Source organism: Chrysochloris asiatica, unplaced genomic scaffold, assembly GCF_000296735.1.
Source record: "Chrysochloris asiatica unplaced genomic scaffold, ChrAsi1.0 scaffold00189, whole genome shotgun sequence".
Taxonomy (NCBI): Eukaryota; Metazoa; Chordata; class Mammalia; order Afrosoricida; family Chrysochloridae; genus Chrysochloris; species Chrysochloris asiatica.
The window spans coordinates 2423622-2446103 of NW_006408707.1; the positions used below are offsets into that span (position 1 = coordinate 2423622).

The 22482-nt window shown below is 38.5% G+C and overlaps 1 pseudogene; it reads right to left on the minus strand.

Annotated features, from left to right (window-relative positions):
* Positions 1-11421: 11421 nt before the first annotated feature.
* LOC102841275 overlaps positions 11422-22482 on the minus strand; it is a 131781-nt pseudogene continuing 120720 nt past the window's right edge.

Consider the following 22482-nt stretch of genomic DNA (forward strand, 5'->3'; position numbering starts at 1 on the left):
CCATGGGTTTAGGAGTCCCCAGCTCCACTCATGAGTTTTTAAGGACCCAGACACTACTCTCCAAAATAAGATATAGAACACTGTCTTTGTGGACTATGCTATTCTAACTAACCATTATGTCCCCTGAGACTGTGGTCCTGAGCCTTCGAGCCCAGAAATTCATTGGTTGATAATATCTAAGAAGTTTTCATAGTTTTGCCCTCTATATGTCCCACAATATTCACAGTTGTGTTGGTAGGAAAGGTAAGTACCCACGTAAAATATTTTTTTCAAATCCTTACAACATATTTTTTGGGTATAAATCCTATTCTTCCTCCCATGACTATTCAATCTTTGTCTCTGTACATGTATCTACCCACAAAACACTGTTGTTCCAAGGTGTATATCACTTTTTACTGGTATCCCCTTTAGGCCTTGCATATCTCTTTGTGTCTTCACCTGTCTTCATCATTCTTCTGCCAATCTCCCATTTCTTGTATATTGCCCTCCTCCTCTTGCATATTGTCCTCCCTATCACCCAAGTTAACATGTGTCTACCCTCTCCCTTCCCTCCCACCCCTTGTAACCATCAAAGAATATCTCTTTTAGTAAGCAAACCTTTTCTTGAGGTTTTACAATAGTTGTCTCATACAATATTTGTCCTTTTCTGATGGACTCCTGGTGTGGTGCTCTAAGTAAGCACTGGACTAGGAATCTCAAGGTTGCTGGTTCAAACCCACCAGCTGCTCATTGGAAATCTTGTACAGGGTCACTATGTGTCAGAATCAATGCAAAGGTATTTAAACAGCAACAATTTCATCAGCATAATGTCTTCCAGATTCATCTGTGTTATGAGGTATTTCACAGATTCATTGTTATTCTTCTACACTGCATAGTATTCCTTTGTGTGTATGTACCAAAGTTTGTTTATCCATTTTTCTATTGATGGGCATTTAGACTGTCTCCATCTTTTTGCTACTGTGAATAGTGTTGTGATGTCAGTGTACATATATCTACTTGTGTCTTGGCTCTTATTTCTTGTAGATATATACCACGTAAAGGGATTGCTGAGTCATACATATTCCTATTTCCACCTTTCTGAGGAAGCACGATCCTGTTTTCCACAGTGCTTGAACCATTTTACAGACCCACCAGCAATACGTTGTTGTTGTTGTTGTTAAGTGCCGTTGAGTCGATTCCGACTCATGGCGACCCTGTATAGGGTTTCCAAGGAGCAGCTGGTTCACTTGAACTACCGACCTTGCAGTTCAAACGGCTTTGCTGTCTGGTGCGTTAACCCATAGCACCACACCAGGCAATATAGGAGGGTCTTATTCTCTCCACCCTTGCCAGCATTTGTTGTTTTCTGTTTGGGGGAACTTTGCTATTAATGCTGATGTGAGGTGAGATCTTCTTGTTGTTTTGATGTGCATCTCTCTTATGGTTAATGAAGGAGCTCTGGTAGCGTAGTGGTTACGAATCAGGCTGCGAACCACAAGGTCAGCAGTTCAAAACTACCAGCTGTTCCGTGGGAGAAAAATGAGGCTTTCAGCTCCTGTAAAGATTTATAGCCTCAGAAACCCTGTACAGGGTCGCTATGTATCGGAACCTATTTCACGGCACATAACAACAACAACAACAATGGTTCATGATCTTCATGTTTGTTGTCTGCCTGAATATCTTCCTTGGTGTAGTGTCTGTTCATGTTCTCTGCCCATTTTTCAAATGGGTTGTCTTTTTCTTGTAGAGGGATTTTAGTTTTCTATAAATTTTAGAAATTAATCCCTTGTCTGATATGTTGTTGCAAATATGTTTTCCCAATCTGTGGGCTCCCTTTTTACTCTTTTGGTAAAATCTTGATGCACTTAAGAGTCTAATTTTTAGAAGGTGCCAGTCTTTTACCATTCATGTGTTTTTATTAATGTTCCACAGTGTATTTATACAATGTCCTAGAGCCCCTAAATTTGTCCCTATTTTTTTAATTGATGATCTTTGGAGTTCTAGATCTTGCATTTAGGTCTTTAATCCACATTGAATTTGTTTCTGTAAATGGCACTTCACAACAATAACAGACTTGTGATGGGAGCACAGTGGCTTCATACGATAAGCACTGGAATGTGAACCACAAGGTCCATAGTTCGAGGCCATTAGCAGCTCTGCAGGAGTAAGATGAGGCTTTCTGCTTCCACAAAGATTTAAAGCCTTGGAAACCCTATATAGGATCACTGTGAGTTAGAATTAACGTGACAGCACTTAACAATAACAAGCTCATGATGATGTATTCTGTTTTATTTATCTCTGTCCTATTTTATTCTGTGAGTAATAAATGTCTATTGATTATGCTATTAGAAGTATCTGGTCTGTACTCTGCCCAAAATGGTCTTCACCAAGAACTTGCAAATATAGTGATATTGTACCTTCTCTTCTGGGTTTGCCCCTTCTTCTGTTCTATCTCTTATAAGGATACTTGTCATTGGATTTAGGCCCCATCTGCTGATTAGGACATGAACATACGACAAGCTTCAAAAATTTGTAGTAAATGCTATTACAAGATGATGGAAATTTTTCATGAATTTTTTATACTCCCCTAGTATTATTTTCAGTGCTACAATTCAACCCAGTACAGTCTCTCTCTTCTTTTGCAGGGGTCAGACTTGAATATTGATATTATTTTTCCCCCATATAATCTTGTTCCTTCTTCCCTTTATTCTTCACAGGTATTTTCCCCCAATAAATCTCTTGCACATCTAATTCAGTTTTTGTATCTTTTCCTCAAAGACTTGGATTTCAACACAAACATCTACTGGCACATTTGAGCACCTAATTTTCCTGAGAGCAAGTATTGCCTTAAATTTTGTATCCTAGGCACCTTATTCTGTCTCTCATATTTCAGACAAGTGATCAGGATGGACCAGTCGCTGCAGAAGGACATTATGCTTGGTAAAGTGGAGGGCCAGCAAAAAAAAGAGGAATATCCCCAACAAGATTGATTGGCACAGTGGCAGCAGCAATGGACTCAAGCTTAACAACTATTGTGAGGATGACACAGGACCGGGCAATGTTTCATTGTGTTTTACATATTTGCATAAGGTCACTATGATTCAATACCCATTGGATGGCACCTAACAACAGGCACCTCACCTGCCTTACCCACATCCCAGGAAATCAGTACATAGGAGATCATTTAGGCTATGTTGGCCATAGGACCTCAGCTATTCTTCTTTGCTTTTGTAGAGTGAAAGTAGCCATAGGCAACATATGACGAATGCACAAGATTATGTTATAATAAAACTTTATTTAAAAAAAAAGAGGCATTGTCAGTATTGGTTCCAAGAGCTACAGCTTGCTGACTCCTGATATATAGGATTGATTAAAACTAAGAAGAAGAAGGAAAAAAGTAAAGATTCAAGTAAAATAGTTCTGAGGATATATAATTATTGGCTGACTGTGACAAAGAAAATGAAAAAAAGGAGTAAATTTTAACTGTCTTCACATTATAAAATTTATATATATTAGTCATAAAAAAAGTGAGATTTATATAACAATGTGAGGAAATTTTGAGATTAACCTGGTAAGACCTGTTTTTATTTGCTAAAATGTATTTTTGCATGATTTCCTAGCTTCAAATATTTGGGGAGAGCTTTAGAGTTCATGGCCTTATCAGTAAGTCTTAATACACATTACCATATCAAAAGCCTGAAGATTCTGTAATGTAAAGAGATCAAGTCCTTACCTCATTTTAACCCCACACTTCCCAAATACACTTACTTATTAAATCTGCCTCCCTTTACTCAGATTTTGGCTGAAGACCTATTATATCCTGCAGGACTCTGATACCCTAAGAAGACACTTTGGAAAAAGCTACTATAAGGTTTTTCCTTAGCAAAACGAAACTGAATGAATGCTCTGTCAGCAGAATGCAGTTCTATTAGAAATACAAGTAACTTGGTAGCTATAATAGGAACATCTTCAGGAATATAATCCGTGAAGACAAATATAGTACACTTTTTCATTTTTATTATTGCTAAAGAACCTCTTTATTGAAATTAGGGAGAGGAGTAAAAATACGTCAAATAGAGATTGTAGATGGCCACTGAACTGAGGTAGAAAAGTAATTTTTTTAGTCTTGTTACCTCAGTGGTCGTCTCAAAGAAAATGGAAATATTAGAACCCATCGTTTTAAGACTTATAGATTTCTAGAGTTGGAAAGGAATGATAAATAGTGAGGACAGATAGGATAATTCAGAATGGAATGTAACAGCTGAATATTATTTACTTTTTATTATATATCAAGAGAACTGCAGTGTTAGAATTTCATCTCGAAATATAAATCTAAAGACATTTTAATCTGCACCTGAATTTCTGAAATAGTGATATATTCAGATGAAATTGGCAGGCTGCATATTTGTCAGTTCACTGATACTCTTGTCATTTTATGGAAACAGAAAAGGGAAGGAACATTTTCCATCTTCCAAGGAGTTGTGTTCCTTTTTTTTTTTTCCATGAGCTTACATTAGCAAGAATCATTGAATATTCTTTTATTAGGTACAGAGATTTCAGTAGCTGTCTATGAAAAGAAATTACATTTTTATTTTATAGCCAACAACAAAATAGTAAGTTTGCATTCCTAAATGCAGGGAGTTCAGCCCAAACAACTTAGTGCCACTCATTGCAAAGTTTCAATCTCTAAGCTGTATTCTTTCCAGACTGCCATATTAGGAAGGCAATGGGTGATTTTATAGTCTTGCAAGCAGAACCAAAAACTCATACCTACACATCTCTATTTTTCAAACCAGTTCACCTTTACCATAAAAATTCTCAAAAGAAAAGAATAAATGAAAATGATAGGAAACTAATTAGTCTTGCAGTCTCCAGTTGGTGCAAATGGTTAAAGCACTTGTCTACTAACTGAAAGGTTGGAGGTTCAAGTTCACCCAGAGGAATCTTGGAAGATAGGCCTGGTGATGTCTGTCTGAAAAAGCATCCATTGAAAACTCTATGCAGTACACTTCTACCATGGCACACAGAGTCATGAGTTGGAATTGATTTGATAGCAACTGATTAGTTGGTTGGTTGGTTGGTTGGTTGGTTGGTTGGTTGGTTGGTTGGTTGACTTCATCTCCAAGGCTGTTGTAAAAAGGAATTGTGAAAAAGAATGGAAACATGTATCGGTACAAGTATATAGAGCTGTGTGTATTTACAAGCTCAAAACTTGTATTTTCGGAGAAGATAGCTAGAATGCTATCTTTACTAATTTATTAATAAAAACCTAATCTTGGACATATTGTCCAGAGGAAACAATCGTTGGAGAAGGATGTCATGCTGGCTAAGGTGGAGTGTCAGAGAAAAAGAGGAAGACCTCTAATGAGATGGATTGGCCAGGTGGCATCATTGATGGACTCAAGTGTGGCAGCGATAGTGAGGTTGGCCCAGGATCGGACATTGTTTCGTTCTGCTGTGCATGGGTCGCTATGCGTCGGTTCCAACTCGATGGCACCTGACAACAACAACAATCTTTATCAGGTTGATTCAGACTTAATCTAGTCTTAATATGAATTTGCTGTTAACTGTGAAAAGTTGTTTTTTATAGAACAGATGGTTGCCCAACTCTCAATATCCTAAAAAGCACTGAATTGTACACTTAAGGTTTTGCTTTATAATATAGCAATTATAATCTCCATAAAACTATTGATCTGGTAAAAACTTCCTCAAAAAATTGTCCCAACAACAGGCCTCAGGAAAATATTAATAAATGAAGTTGAAATATAATGCAATATGGCTAGAAATTAATTATGAAATCAATAATGGAAAAAAAATTCTACCTGGATGGTTTGTAGTTGTCTATTATAAGAACATCTTGAGGCAAATCGAACAAAAACTGAATTTTCAGAATTTCTAGAAAACAATGAATAATGAATACGTTATGTGATAGAACCTATGAGACCGAGTGGAAGTTTCCATAAAAAAAATATTTAAAAGCTTTAAATACTTATACAAATAAAATGAAGGATGAAAATGAGTGAACTATCAAACCTTTAAAAATGAGACAAAGCTAATGACATTATTCTGTCTCAAACCATAAAGATACTTTTCTGAAGCAAATCTATTATTGATACCAAAATCTGACAATGATTACACAAAATAAAAACTTCAATATATTGTATGAATATCAGTGCCAACATTTAAAATAATTTTTGTCACACAGAATCAAATATAGCCCATATTAATAATATAAAGATAGCATAACATACTTGCATTTGTCAATATTTGTCTGCATATTAATACTTCTAAAGAGAAAAGTCCTAGACCGGGGAAAGGCATTTGACAAAATTCAATCAACATTCATGATTTAATGAATAAAACCCTTATTAGATGCATGGTGGAACTTTCTAAAGCTTAATAAGACTTTAATATGTCAAAATATCTATCTGAAGTAAAAAACTTAGCACCATAATACATGGAAATACCTTAAGAGCTATCCCACCATACTTGTGTAGATCAATAGAAGACTGCCCATAGATATTACTATTATTGTGCTTGAGGAATAGGCAACATAATTGGATAAGAGAGGGGGAAATAGAGGTATGCAAATTTGAAAGACACTAAACCCATTGTCTTTTACAAATCATATGATTGTATAACATGAAAATGCAGAAAAGTCTCCTGAAAACTACCACAAACAACAACAACAAAAAAAACCCCACAAAGTGGGGAATAAAATTAATAAAAACTATGACATGTAAGTGAATAAGGAAGAATGTAGAAGAATTGATGCATTAGAGTTATGGTGTTGGAAGAGAATATTAAAAGTACCATGGACTGCCAAAAGAACAAACAGATCTGTGCTGGAAGAAGTATAGACAGAGTGCTCCTTGGAAGCCAAGATGACCAGACTTGTCTCTCATACTTCAGATGTACTATTAGGAGGGGCCAGTCCCTGGAGAAGGATATCATGTTTGGTAAAGATGAGGATCAGAGAAAAAGAGGAAGACCCCCAACGAGATGAATTGGTCCAGTGGCAGCAGCAATGGGTTCAAATGTAGCAACAATTGTGAAGTTGGTGCACAACTGGGCAGTGTTTTGTTCTGTTGTGCATAGGGTCACTATGAGTCAGTACTGACTTGATGGCACCTAACAAAACTACAAGACACTTAAAGGTAAAGCTTTATTTTATGTAGAAAAACTACAATTTGCAATTCATAAAATAATTCAGAATAAACATAAGCAATCTATACCTTTATGGAAGAATAGTTCTGTAGGATGCAGTAAGACTTTAAAATGTAGGTACAGTAATCTAATTTTGTGTAGCAGGGAGATGAAAATAAAATTTTAAATATGCATTTTCTTATAAATTCATACAAGAACTCTAAAAAGATACCTCAAAACCTAATTTCCATGTTGTGAGTAAGGAGAATTTTTAATGTATATTTTTACATTATTGTTTTTCAATGATTTGAGTCTTACTATCATGTCTCAAATATTTAATAGTCTATTTAAATCATAAAGCTTTTTAAACTGCCATGTTGATTCACATGTAATCACATTTGATTGAGGTGTTAAAACTTTTCTTATTTTATGAAACATGGAATACATGGTTTGGAAAGGCCACGCAGCAATGAAAAACTGAGAGTTCCTTCTAAATCTGTAGTTTGGACTGACTTAAAACTTGGTGGGAAACAACATTTCACCTAATTGGACTTGAGTAGGTATGGTTCTACAGAATTACTCATTTTAATGGAATCTGTATAGTCAAGATCAGAAAAGTCATGCTGATGAGTGTAAGTCCTTTATTACAATTTAGAAATTTTCCAGTTTTGCTATGATGAAGATTCAGTATAAAAGACCTATCCTGAGCCCTAATCAAAGATTCAAAAGAAATTCACATACAGGCAGTTTCACCTTTAAGGAACTCTGTGGCCCTTACTTTAGAGGACTTCTAAATTATACAAACCCATTAAATTTATTAAGAATAAACAGGGATCTACCTCTCTGTATGCATTAGCACATAGTGACTAAGCATACATCTTTTCATTAACACTAGTTAGGCACTGGAGAAATCTTTTTTCCATGTCTCTTCACCTCTGCCTTTGAAATAAAATCAGGAAAGGTATGCATCAGGGTTGTAACTTTCATAATACTTATTCAATCTATATACTGAACAAATAATCTGTGAAGTTGGACTATATGAAAAATAACACAGCATTAGGATTGGAGAAAGTCTCATGAACAACCCACAATATACAGAGGACAATATCCGGCTTACTGAAAGTGAAGAAGATTTAAAGTACTTTACTGATGAAGATCTAAGTATCACCTTCAGTATGGATTACACCTCAATGTAAAACAAAAATTCTCAAAACAAGATCAATGAACAACATCATGAAAACTTTGTCTCGCATACTTTAAACATGCCATCAGGAAGGACCTTGGTCCCTGGAGAAGGACATCTGCTTGGTAAAGGGAAGTGTCAGCAAAAAGAAGAAGACCCTCAACAGGATGTATTGATACAGTGGCTGCAACCATGGGCTGAAACATAGCAACAATTGCGAGGATGTCACATGACCTGGCAGTGTTTTGTTCCATTGTATGTAAAGTCTCAATGAATAGGAGCCAACTTGAAGGCTCTTAACAGCATCATGTCTAAATGATCTCAAGGTTTAAGGTTTGTTCTGCTCTCTATATCATGGAGACTGCTTTTGAGAGTGGGGAATATGCAGCTGAGGATATTTAGTTATAAGAAAAGACAAATAACTTGTCAAATTGTTCCTTTCAGGTCATATCGTTGTTGTTAAGTGCCATCAAGTCAGTTCCAACTCATAACGAACCTGTATAGGGTTTCCAAGGAGCAACTGGTAAATTGAAACCATCAACCTTGTGGTTCAAACTGATCTTGCAGTCTAGTGCATTATCCCATAACGCCATACCATATAAATGTTACAAATTCCTGCATTATGAAATAACATTCTCCAAGGTGCTAAATTGCCACGTCTGCCTTTTCTCTGCATCTGGTGCAGAGAGATTAATCCCAAGTAAGGGTAAAGGGAGATTAGAAGGAAAATGAAGACACAAGACACATACAAGTTAAGTGAAAGTTGAGACCAGGTGGGACGCAGCACTCTGATGGAGATACTGCCAACCTAGAACTGGTGCAGCAAGTTTATTTTATACACTTCTTAAGAGGAGGTGCTTGGGGCAGGGTAAAGGTGTTGTTTGTGCATGCAGTAAGCGGAACTTGGTGTTGTTTGTGCATGCAGTAAGCGGAACTCTGATGGAGATACTCTGATGGAGATACTGCCAACCTAGAACTGGTGCAGCAAGTTTATTTTATACACTTCTTAAGGGGAGGTGCTTGGGGCAGGGTAAAGGTGTTGTTTGTGCATGCAGTAAACAACACTTGGTGTTGTTTGTGCATGCAGTAAGCGGAACTCTATCAGAAAAATGTAACTTGTGGTAGCTAGCTGGAACATAAATTAGATACAGCTAAATGTTTGTGCAGACTGAGCTAAAGGTCATGGCTATGTACAAGGAAAGACTTTGCAAGTTCCTTGTTCCTAAGGTCAGCTTTGTAAAAACCCAAGGGGCAGCCAGACTTGGGTTTGACCCCAGATTCTGGACCCCAGCTGTGCAGTTGCAATCCTTTAGGTAAACTACTCCCAAGTTAGAGACCTTCCGCTCAGTTGCTCCCAACACTAAGTAGGAGTATGCTGAAGATGGTTCACACCTACACCTAATTGCCAGTTGTTTAAAAGTCAGGAATTTTGCAAACTATTTTCATCATTGGTAGCTTGAAATCAAAGATGACATTTGTGGTTCAGTGGTAGGAATCTGACCTTCAACACAAGAGACATGGATTTCATTCCAGGTCAATACACCTCATGTGTAACTACTGCTCATTGTCCATCAATGGGGGCTAATTTGTTGCTATGCTGCTGAACAGACTTCAGGGGACCTTCCAGATGAAGATGAACCAGGAGAAAAGGCCTAGCAATCTACATTAAACATCAGCCAAATGAAAACCTTCTGAATCAAGAAAGTCTGATGCCCAACCAATTATGAGGCTGATACAGTGCCAGGCATTCCCTTGTGCATGGGGTCACCAGGAAGCAGGGACTGACTGCTGGTAGCTAACAACAAAATCTGAAATCAGTCATTATGGGAATGTTTACACAACTGAAATTGGTAAAGACTACATATATTATATGATCCAACAAAATGCACAGATTATCAAGCTACATCATTAATTGTTGTTATCATGAATCAGCAATATCATTAATACCACACTCAAAAGCGGTTGTAACAGCACATCGACAGGGAACTGCCAGAAATTCAAACCAGATTTAGAAAAGGACCAGGAATGACAGACTTCATCACTGATGTCAGATGGATCCTGTCTAAAAACAGAATAGCAGAAACACGTTTTGTTGTTGTTGTTAAATGCCATTGAGTCAATTCTGACTCATAGTATAGGGTTTCAAAGGAGTGGCTAGTGGGTTTGAACTGCTTACCCTGCAGTCTAGAGCTTACCCTATAGTGCAATACCTGGACCCGAGAAACAGGTTTACTTGTGTTTTATTGACTATGCAAAAGCATTCAACTCTATGGATCAAAACAAATTATGGATTACATTATGAAGAACGGGAATTCCAGAACACTTAATTGTGCTCATGAGGAATCTGTACATAGGGTGTACTACTTAATCAATCTGTATTTTACTTGAATCCATAATCAGTGTCCGTGGATGCAGCAGTCAAGAAATCAAAAATTGAGAATGTGAGTGGGCCCGCGTAACTGTGGGCCTGTGACGGGTGGGCCCTTGGATCGAAATGACTACCAGATGACTTCCCAGTGTTAGAAATGAATCCTGATGTCTCATAAAAGACACTCAGTGAGACTAAATTACCTTGGCAAAGTAAAATTTACTCTTGCAAGAGGGTGCCTGCGCATAGCTGTACATACACGAATAGGCCAGCGAGCACACCGAGTGGGCAGTCCACTCGGGTTTTTAATCCCTGACGCAAGTCTCAAGGATGTGTCTCACCGTATTGGCTAGGGTTTTGACTGCACAATCTATTCCCTTACCCGGTTGGCTAGTTCAAATTTTTAAGGCGCACATTCCTACTTTAGGAAAAGAAGAGAGGGGTCAGTCTTTGTTCCAGGAAGTAGTTTAAGGAAAAAGTAAGTTATCATAAATTCCTTACTCCAAGAAGTGGTTTAAATAAAAAGAAAGTGACCATAAATTCTTTACTCACTTCAGGAAGTAACCAAAGAAAAAGAGAGATCATGAAGTCTTTACTTCAGGAAATAAAAAAAGTTACCCGAATATAATAAACAGGATTATAATTTTTTTTTCCCCACACCAGGAATTCCCATCGCTCCCAGCGCAACTTGGCGCTGAGTCTTCACCTCGTCGAAAGGCAGAATCAGGATGACCGTCACTGTCCCCTAGATGCCGCCTGCCACAAAGCTGATGCCCACGGTGCTCGGGTCCTTTGGCCTGGGCCCACTCAGCCAGGTCTTCACCAGCTTGTAGCTGAATCAAGAGAGGGCTGAGAAGGTAACATCTCAAAGGGCAGTGGGCCCAGCCCCACCCGTGCCCTGAGCCACCGTGGCATGCACAGTGATACCCAGCTCACACGGTAGGACACACACTGCACCTCCAGCTTTGGCCAGGAAGCTGACCAAAGTCTCGGTGCCCAGACGTCATGGGTACATAGAGATCAGAGGCCAAGGATCTGCTGCACAGCAAAGTCTTGAGTTGGTCATAGTTGGTGAAGTAGATGGCAGTAGTTGGCACGGTCATCACCAGGCTGGCGGGGAGGCCGCTCCACAGAGTCCTGGTGCCCTCGTGCTGCACAATCTTCACAAAGGCATGCATCCATGGTGCCAGTGAAACGGGTGGGATCCTGAAACCAGGTGATACAGCGGGCACTGTTTGGGCACAGGTACAGGGACTCCAGGACCCCATGGCAGTACAGGAGGCACTTCTCTGTGGGTTGGAGCGAGGAGGGCAATTTGGTGTAGGAGCCGGGCCAGAGTCTAGAAGGAGGTGCCATTTAGCTGTCCACTGAGGGGCGCTAGGACTGAAAGTGCACTTTCACCATGTCCGGGGGTGTCATGAAGAAGGAGGTGACCATAGCTCCAGCCCCCGAAGCCACCATTTGCTGGAGAGAGCTAATGACCCCAGGGTCTTTGGGTCTATGTAAAGATTCCTCATGAGCACAATTAAGTGTTCTGAAATTTGTTTGCTGTAACTGGGCCTTCCTCCAGGAGTCAAAACCCCTGGGCCTGCCTCAGTCTCCCCTACCTCCATTAATTCCTGAAGTCTAAAGATGATGAACTTTAAAACAGAAAGAAAGAAATCAAATGTTATATTTTATTGGGCTAATTTACTGCAAAAGACTTCTTTAAAGTGTTGAAAAGCAAAGATGTCACTTTGAGGATGAAGGTGTGCCTAACGTAATCTGGGGTATTTTCAATTGCCTCATATGCATGTGAAAGCTGAATAATGAATAGGAAATTTTAAGAAGAACTTTGTTGTTGCTGGATGCCCTCAAGTTGCTTCTAACTGATCATAACCCCGTGTACACTAGAATAAAACATTTCCTTGTCCTGTGCCATCTTCAAAATTGTTGTTCTGTTTGAGCCCATTGCTGCTGTCACTGTGTCAATCCATCTCATGGGGGGTGGGTCTTCCGGCTTTTAGCCTACTAAGCAATGTAGCAATGTGTCCTTCTCTGGGACCCTTCTGATAACATGTCCGAAGCATGAGAATAGCCACAACGATGTTATCAAGCATAGTGATTATTATGAAGATGGTGTGGGACTGGGCAGTGTTTCATTCTGTTGTACATGTAGGGTCCTTATGAGTCAGAACTGTCTGATTGTCACCTAAAAACAACAAATCAAAGCCTTGTACCATCAAGAGATTCCCTATTATTTTGGAAGTATTTGCATATTAGTGTAGTGTTTGCAATAGTTGCATATAGTAACCGAATAACCTTTGCAATATTAAATAATTATTGTGACTCTTAAATTTGTGTATATGTGGGAGCTCTGGTGGTGCAATGATGAAGTGCTCCACTGCAAACCCAAAGCCTGGTGGTTTGAATCGGCAACCACTCCATGAGAGAAAACTCTGGAGAAGTTCTACTCTATCAAGTGAAGGATTACCCTAAATTGGAATTGATTTGATGGCAATGGATCTTGGATGCTTAAATTATGAATTTTTTATTTCTATAAAAGTAATTAACACTTTAATTTTTCAAAGTAAATTAAAAAATCAACTTTATTTTTAAGTTTACATAAAATTTTGAATCTAGTACTTATAATGTGTACTTGGCTTTCAATTTTAATGATTTTGAACATTGTAGAAGAAAATAAAATCTATTTTGTAAAATATATGAAAACTAATGACTTTTTCTACATTTTAACCTTGAACAAAATTATATTTAAATTTCATCCACTTCCACTGCTAGTACCTTCTACTTTGAACTCTTTCAATGGTTATTGCCAGTAGTAGTTAAGTGTCGTCGAGTTGATTCTGATTCATAGTGACCCAGTTTAGGGTTTCCAAGGAGCAACTGATGAGTTTGAACCATTGACTCTGTGGTTCAAACCGACCTTCCAGTCCAGTGCTTTATCCCATTGAACCATACCAGGACTCTGATAAAATCAAATTTATGTGAAAACCTTGATGATTACAATATAAGCTTTTGGTGATTTTCAGGAGCTTGTTGTTATTAAGTACCATGGAGTTGGTTCTGACTCATAGTGACCCTGCACAGGGTTTCCGAGTCTACAAATCATCACGTGAGCAGAAAGCCTCATCTTTCTCCCACTGAACAGCTGGTAGTTTTGAACTGCTGACCTTGAGGTTAGCAGCCTGATTCGTAACCACTATGCTACCAGAGTTGGAGGGGAGGGGAAAATGGAAAATAGCTGTTTAATAAGTGTAGAGTTTCCTTTTGGAAATGAATGAAAATATTTTGGAAGGGAAAAATGTGGTCATGCAACATTGTGAATGTGCCAAATGTCACTGTATTGTTGATTTTAAATGATCTAACTGTATATTATGTGAATTTTGCCTCAATAAAAATTTAAAAATTAAAATGATAATTTTGCTGAAGAGAAGGCAAGGAAAAAGAGCATAATAATTTATGAATTGCATTTATCTTGTTTTATTATTCATCTAAACATCAACCGAACAACAACAAACCATCCAGACATGTGTGAAAGTAATTAAATTCTGTCATCTTTCATCCTTTCTTTGAGTCATCTATAAACCATACCTTTTATATATATATTATTCAATTTTGTTTTTATGAATGCATATTTATCAAGGTTAGATGTTTGTTAGCTTGGTTTATCACTTTTAAATATTTATATCTATAAGATATGTGGGCCTTCATGTGTGCTCCTGCCTCAGAACCCACACCATTGTGAGGGTGTACTAGCTCTCTAGCATGTGATACATCAAAAGACAATGAAAAGGACAAAGCTCCAGGCCATTCATTCAATGATACATGAACAGTGCTAGATAACAGGAGACATTTACTCAGTGCTATTTGTGGGCAAATGATGAAATTCTCAATTAGGAACTAATTTTTCAATCTGATTTCCATATGTTTAGTCTGCATGATTCATTCCATGATATTTCAAAAAACAATTTATATAGAAAAGATTTTAGGAGTCTATTACATCAGCAGTATCATCCCAAAATACGTTGCCAGCCTCTTTTAAAATTTTGCATTATATATATACTATATAATGCATTATATATACTGAATACCAGTATTTAAGATCAATCATTGTTTATACACTAGTAAAAAGAGATCTGGGGTCCTGACGTGGCACTGTAAGATAAGCACTGGACTGCTAACTGCAAGGTCAGCTGTTCAAACCCTCCAGTTGTTTCTTTGAAACCCTATACAGGGTTTTTATGAGTTAGAATCAACTGGCACTTAACAATAACAAGCAAAGATTTACTTACTGACTGATTCCTTGATCATACCCAATAAAAGACACTTGGAGAAAACATAAGAAAGACACAAAAGGAGAATTTACTTAAAAGGTAGGTGTCACCTGTGATGTATATATACCACGGAATGGTCAACAATACAAAATCAAAAGGGCAATGTTTACCTAAGGACAAAATTGAGAAGGGTTGAAAAGACAAGGTTGAAAGGAAACAAGAATCACAGGGAGGAAGTGGGATAACTGATGTAACATGGAGGGGATTGCAATCAATGAAAGAAACCAAGTATGTGATTCGTTGAATTAAAGTTGATAACCTGCTCTGTAAACCTTCACTCAATTCACAATAAAAAAGTTTATGGGTTTTTTTTGTTTTGTTTTATTTTATTTTATTTTAAAAAGCGTATGTATGTCCTTTAAATTGATAAGTACAGCAGATCAAAGACCTAAGTATTAGTGATTAACACATTTGGCTGCTATCCTAAAGACTGAAGATTCGAGTCTGTGCAGAGGCACCTAGGAAGAAAGGCCTAGCAATTTAGTTTCAGAAAATTAGCTATTGAAAATCCTATAGAGCACAGTTCTAGTCTGACACATGGGTGTCACTATGCATCAGAGCTGACTTGACAGAAATTGGTTTGTAACATTTTTTTGGTGCCATGACAGAGCTAAATGACTACTGGATAAATTCTATCTGGTCAGCTACTGCTATAGTTGACTATATAGTGCTATTTAGAACTCTACTCTGAAATGCTATTGACTAAAAAGTGTTGGATTGTTTTTTTTTCCCCCTGAGTCACCCAGTTTTATGAAAGTGCATATGAAATGTCCATATGCACATGAAAATCCACCTTGGTAGCCCCATCTACAAAATGGAAGTTATTTTCAATCCTTTATAAAAAGGTAGAGAACACAGATATTTTGAAGGCTAGGGAAGTGACTTCCATTTCTTTTGTAACTAACTTTCTGTACTCATGATTCCAGCTGTATTGTGGACTGAAGTCACATAGCAATTCTGGGAAGATTTGATTGACAACACTGCATGATAACCCATCCAAAAAATTAATCTGTGTTAGAAACAGTGAGACACCCTGAAGACAGTCAGCAAGTTGGTTCTTTTTTACTTTTCCTTAGAGATAGTAAGGATTAGATTGATTCTTCTCAGTTCTCGAGAAGAGATGCACGCAGACATCAGAGCAGCACCTTACGCCTGTATTTCTAGAGGGTCAGCCATCTGATCTGGGAGCGTTAGTCTTCTTTATAATCTAACTGAAATGTCAGTTTTGTCAAAAGATCGTATCATATCCCTGCCGAATGTCTGGGTATGGGGGGTTGCATTGGGTCATGGTGACAGTATCTGTGGTGACGGAAGAGCTTTAAAGGTGATCACAGAGGCATTGTTGCTATGTCCAAAGCATCCTTCTTTGTCAGAAACTCCTTCGTAACCATGGAGTTCAAAATAATCTTTCATGTGAAACATTTCAAAATGTCACATTGCAATTGTTATTCTACCATGCAGAGTTGAGTTTTCTTGGAGCAGAAGAGCAAAACAAAAAAGAAAGTCACTTTTGAATGTAAACTCTGAGAAGGCAGGAACTGATCCTTCTTCATGATCTATAAGGTATTTTAGTTCTCAAAGGTGCACAGAAAGATTGAAGCTTAGGCATGAAATAACTTTGAAATCCCCTTAGTCTAAACATATGAATGGCCTGGAAGCTAAAATCTCACCACAAACTCTCATGCCTGCCATTTATTTACTCCATCCTCTTCAACCTGCAGCTACAGTCCCAACTCATTGACTTAATCAATGCCCTTTGTAAGCATACACGATTTAAACAGTTCAAGTGTGTTTTCCATAAGCAAAGTCACAACTTGGTCATTCTATTTCTGCTTCTCCTACTGTGTTTGAAACCTTAGAGAATGACAGACTTGCCTTAGTTTGTCTCTTGCAATATACACAGGAAACAACCCTTGAGAGAAGATGAAAAAAAAAAAATCAATACAACAACAGACTGTCAAAAACAGCACATAACAGGAGGGGGGTTCCTTCTTTTCTCCACTGAAATATCAGAGAAATGATAGAGGCCAGATCTCGAACACAATCCCTTGAGTTGCAAAGCAGATTGTGAACTCTGTCATTGGAGTTGTGCCTTGTCCTGAAGGAAAAGATCACAGCTATTTTACTTAACAAGAGATAAAAACACCATGTGCAGAAGAGCTAGTCCTGAAAGCTATCATTTCCCCCCTGACTTCGGCTTGCTGAAAGTTCGCTGAAAGATGTTATGGCTGACCGACCCTCAAAAATAGACACTGTGATGGTGATATATTGTGGCCCTTGAAGAATTTAATTGTCAAATTGACATTTATCAAAAGCTTTAGTGCATTTAAAAGATAAATTGTGGAAGTTTTGGTTCAGATCAAAGAGCCACTGTCCCTCTCCATTTGTAGAGCAGGCTTGCTTCAGCAGGCAAGTCATGTGTGAAAAATGATCCCCCTCGACTCTGCCCCTTTAAGCATTGCGCTGGTGACAGATAATCAGAAATTTAAATGTTAGCCTCCTCTTCAGAAAGTTCTTAAAATAATGGAGGACGCATTGAGATCATTTGTATTTGAAAGGAATACTAAATTATTTAGTGTTCTCGAGCAGGATGCGCTGTGCTGGGCAGATAAATGATGAAACCCCAGCGCAGACTCTCTTCAGCAGTTGCCACACTAATTACAGATCAATTACTTCCCGGTTGTTTGCAACCTTATCAAAGAATGGTAAATTTACTGAGAGCCAAGTGTGATAAGATGACTTTTCATTATTACAGTAGATTTGTTGAAACAGCTCTGACACTGAGATTAATAAGAGCTCCCCCAGAGGTAATAGGATCTGTGCACATATAGGCAGAATTTAAGAGCTGAAAACTGGATGCTAGACGCTATCATAAAACTCTTCCTCTCATTAATTGTTATCATGAGTGTGTTCATAATGCAGAGGTAAGGGAGAGAAGACAACCCATTCACTGAAATGTCCCTAAAACAATGTACTTCACTCCCAAAGAGGCATGCTGAAAATCTAAAGAAAGTATGCTAAAGCATTTTGGTTTGGAAGCAAAAGAAAAATGTGTGTGTGTATGTGTTCTAGATGAATTCCATTTTCATTATAATAATCACAAGAGACGGTCTGTCCAATGTCACTATGAAAAAAAATGCCAATGTTTTTGAGGTGGCTGTCAGTAGAGTCACAAGAGAGCAGAGACTAATAAAGACTTGGGGCGACTGTTAGGGTCACAAAAAGCAAGATTCCTCAGCATAGTCCTGGAAGGAAAAACCAGCAACTCACATAGCAGGAAATCTTTCATACTGAAAGAAGTAGTGCATCATTCTCTTAATAAAGCACATAGTAACTACAGAATCCCGATTTTTAATTTTTTTGAATGAGCAATAACTCACTGAGGAATGCTAAAATTAGGTTAGTTTTAACACCAATAAACCAGGCTACTGACTTTCTATAGGTCATATTCATACCTCTCCTGATAACCCCAAATCTGTGTAGACTCTTGGAACACTTGTAGAATTGGTATTCACATTTGCAAGAGTTTAACATTTCTGGTCTGGTCAGAGGAATCTGCTTCCAAGAGAAGTGAAGAGAAAATTCCAATAGAGTAATACTTGAATTCCAATAAAAATGGATGAAGAGAGGAACTAGGAATCAAGAGTTAGCTTTTGAGTAATGCAAAGTCTCTTACAGAAAAATTTAATAAAGTCTTTCATAATTATTTTTCTGACTTTTTTAAGGAAATAAGAAACCATCGGGTAAAGGTCGTATCTCTGTGAACTGAAAATTATTTAGGGAAGGGGAGGACTTGATGGGCTTGTGGGGCTGCATTTAATGTTGGGATAGTCATTCCCACCCTATTCTAGCCCTAGCCTTTGTTGAGTGCTGCTCATGGAAGTAAGTTAACTATGCTTTTCTGTAAATAATGACTAACTTAAATTAGGAATTTCATTCTATTTTATACTGGGTTCTCTAGAGGAGCAAAACAAGTGAAGTGTGTATATACAAGGGAGCTTCACGAAGTTTGTGGGAAATGGAATTAAAAGATAATGGGGAGAGAGAGAGAAAAAAAAATGATTGAATTTGAGAAAATAATTCAGACAGGTCCCAAATCCCTGGGTTAAGTGTCAGGATGGAGACTTCGCCTGATTCACATGTTTGCAGGGGCTGATAAACTCAAAATCTGTAGATTAGGTGGCAGGCTGCTGACTTACTTCCCTAAACCAGAAACTCATAAAAAAAATGAGTCACATGCAGAATCAAGAGAGATCAAGCTTTGCCAGAAAATCAAAATATATGAGATGCTCACATCAGATCAAAAATGAAAGATGATTACATAATATCTACCAAACCACTGAGAATCATGGTCAAGCCAAGCTGACAGACAATTTTTTCTTTTCTTTTTAAGTTTTTGTTGTGAATTTGTTGTGCCTTGAATTTACTCAATATGGCTTTTCTATCCAAACTCTTTTTAATTCCCACCAAGTGATTGGGAAGGAACAATCAAATAGGTATACATTGGTTAGTTTTGTCCTCAAGTTAAGTTTTAAAGAAACCATCTTAGAAGAGAGACAGGTGGTCCCAGGACCATCAAGAAGGAAGAGAATAGGTGCAGTGTGAGATTCCTACCTAGAAAACCAATGACAGCAGAGACGATGGCAGAGGTGGTAGCCTGGAGAAACAGAGCAGCTATGGGATGTAGGCCTATAGACTGAGGCAAAGTCCAAGGGGTCACATAGTTGAGAGCCAAATACAAGAGCAGTATGGTTGACTGGAGAACTGCTGCATCCTGAGTTGGTTTTGATGTTTAATTATACCCTGCTCACTTCCCTAGTAGCCCCCATAACCATGAGCATTGTTTTCAATTCTGTGTGGCCATTGTAATGGGTTATCAAACCCATATGTGAAGCAGAGAGTGCTGTGGAAGGGAAGGTTGATTTCAGGACAGGGAAAAGAAGGTTGTAGAGTGAAAGCATGTCTGACCTTGCTTCATAGGAATCGACTTTGGGCCAATTTTGAGTTTGATTCTCTTTCTCCCTTGTTAAACCAGGGAGTGTCAGACATGGTCCCCACTTGGTATAAGCAATTGGTGTCAGAAGTGGAATGCATTGCAATGACTCCAGACTCTTGGAAGCATGAGGTTTTTATTTTACTTTGTTTTTTAAAGTTTTTATTGTGAATTGAGTGAAAGTTTACAGGGCAGATCATCAGTTTTTACATTTAACAAATCATATACTTTGTTTCATTACAATGATTATAATCTCCTCCATGTGCCATCAGTTAACAGTATTTCTCTATTCATTTTAGTACTTTTTTTTTTTTTTTAGCCATTCAGGTAGATATGATAATTTACACCACGAAATGGCACATTCTGCAAGTCTACCTCCTGGCTCTGGTAGCGTAGTGGTTACGAATCGGGCTGCGAACCTTAAGGTCAGCGGTTCGAAACTACCAGCCGTTCCGTGGGAGAAAGATGAGGCTTTCTACTCCCGTAGAGATTTACACCCTCGGAAACCCTGTACAGGGTCGCTATGGGTCGGAACCGACTCGATGGCACTTAACAACAACAACCTCCTGGCCACCAGCTCTCAGTCACTCTCTTCCCATGAATTCAGAGTCCTCAGTTGCTCCCTCGCTCCGTGTCCCATCTCTGCCTCCATATCTGGTATTGCTGCTTCTCTGGATAAGGTCTCATATTCTGTTTGTGCTCTTTTTGATGGTCCTAGAGGGATACATGAAGTTTTATAAGAGAAAGAACCAAGGGGCATGGGAAGTGAAACTTTTGATTTTTAGATGATTAATTTGAATTTTGCTACCTATAATGGCCATCCTGGTGTGGCACTGTAGAATAAGCACTCAACCATAAGCTCAGTCTGAACTGTAAGGTTGGCAGTTCAAGCCCACCATTCACTCCTTGGAAATCCTATGCAGGGTCGCTATAAGTCTCGACCAATGTCCTGGTGTGGTGCTGTGGGTTAATGCATCAGACTGCAAAGTCTGAACCACTGTTCAGACTCACCAGCTGGTCATTGGAAACCCTATACAGAGTCGCTATGGGGCGGGTCGGAATCGACTCATTGGCACTTTACAACAGTGTTAACAACAAGAACAACAATGACTGAAAGGAACAGGAGAGATAAAATGCTTAAGTTGAGGGCAGAAAAGCAGTTTCTGGAGTTGTCTAAAGCATATGTCAAGCTGGTTAAACTAAATGGCTGATAGAGGTCCAGATCCTACTGGATTCACCCTGCCAGAGGCACCCCCAATTCCATATCCATATGAATGGGATTAGTCTGAGGGTGGAAAAGTAAAGATTGAATTTGAGTGTTTTTAAGAGGCTATTTATGTGTTTGATGACTTTATGGATTTTGGTTTCTACTGCCTATTTTTCTAAAATAGACATACACATATAATGAAAATGAATATTGTGAATTATGATTACAAAGAATTTCTAAGCCCACCTTCAGCCTATACTTGATTAGAATTGCTAAAAGGGGAGTTAGAATTTACCCAAAGATAAGCTTTTGTTTTAAGCCTTTGTAGGGTATGGGGCCTTCGGTGGAATCCTGAGCTCCATCCAGAATCTTTTGAGTTGGTATATTTGCATTTGAAAAGACAAGAACTGCTGAGAGAATGGGAAATACCTGCAGAAAAAGAAAAAAACAAAACAAAACAAAAGACAGGACTGTTTGACTTTTTGAGTTTCAAGCAAGCTGTTTGCTTTGGAAGCATCAAGGCAAATTTGCCCATCAGAGAAAATCCCCTTCTTGGGACTGAAAGTGAAAGGAATCTAGCAAGCAGTCTAATATGCTCACTGGTGACCACCAGGGTCTATTTATTAAGTGGGAGTGGGGGAAACACAGCAACGAAGAGATGTGCTGAGTTTGGACATGTTCCATTGACACCTTTTGACCTTGTGATGACAGAGAGAAGAGGAAGGGCTGACTGATCTGAAGTTTAGCGAGTTGTGTGAACTCCTTAGCCCGTGGTCACTGACTTAGCCCCTGGGGGCTAGGGTTGAGAATGAAGAGGCCAGTTGGACTGAAGTGCAGGGAGGTGTGTGTGAACTCCCAAACGTGCAGCTGGTACCCATTTGACCTTGCTTGGTCAAATGGGAGGAAGGTAAAGATGTTTAATACTGTGAGCAAGTGTAAATTGCTACAATTTGATGAACTGGACTTTTTGCTTAAGGATTGTTGTTGTTATGTGCCGTGGAGTTGGTTCTGACTCATAGCGACCCTGTACAGGGTTTCTGAGGCTGTAAATCTTTATGGGAGCAGAATGCCTCATCTTTCTCCCATGGAACAGCTGGTAGTTTCAAACAACTGACTGTGAGATTAGCAGCCTGATTTGTAACCACTATGCTACCAGAATTTGAATTTGAATTTAAATTTGCATATCAGTAATTGATGGTCTGTTCCACAGTCTGCCCCTGGCCTTGTCTTCACTGATGATATGGAGCTTTTCCATCTTCTCTTTCCACAGAT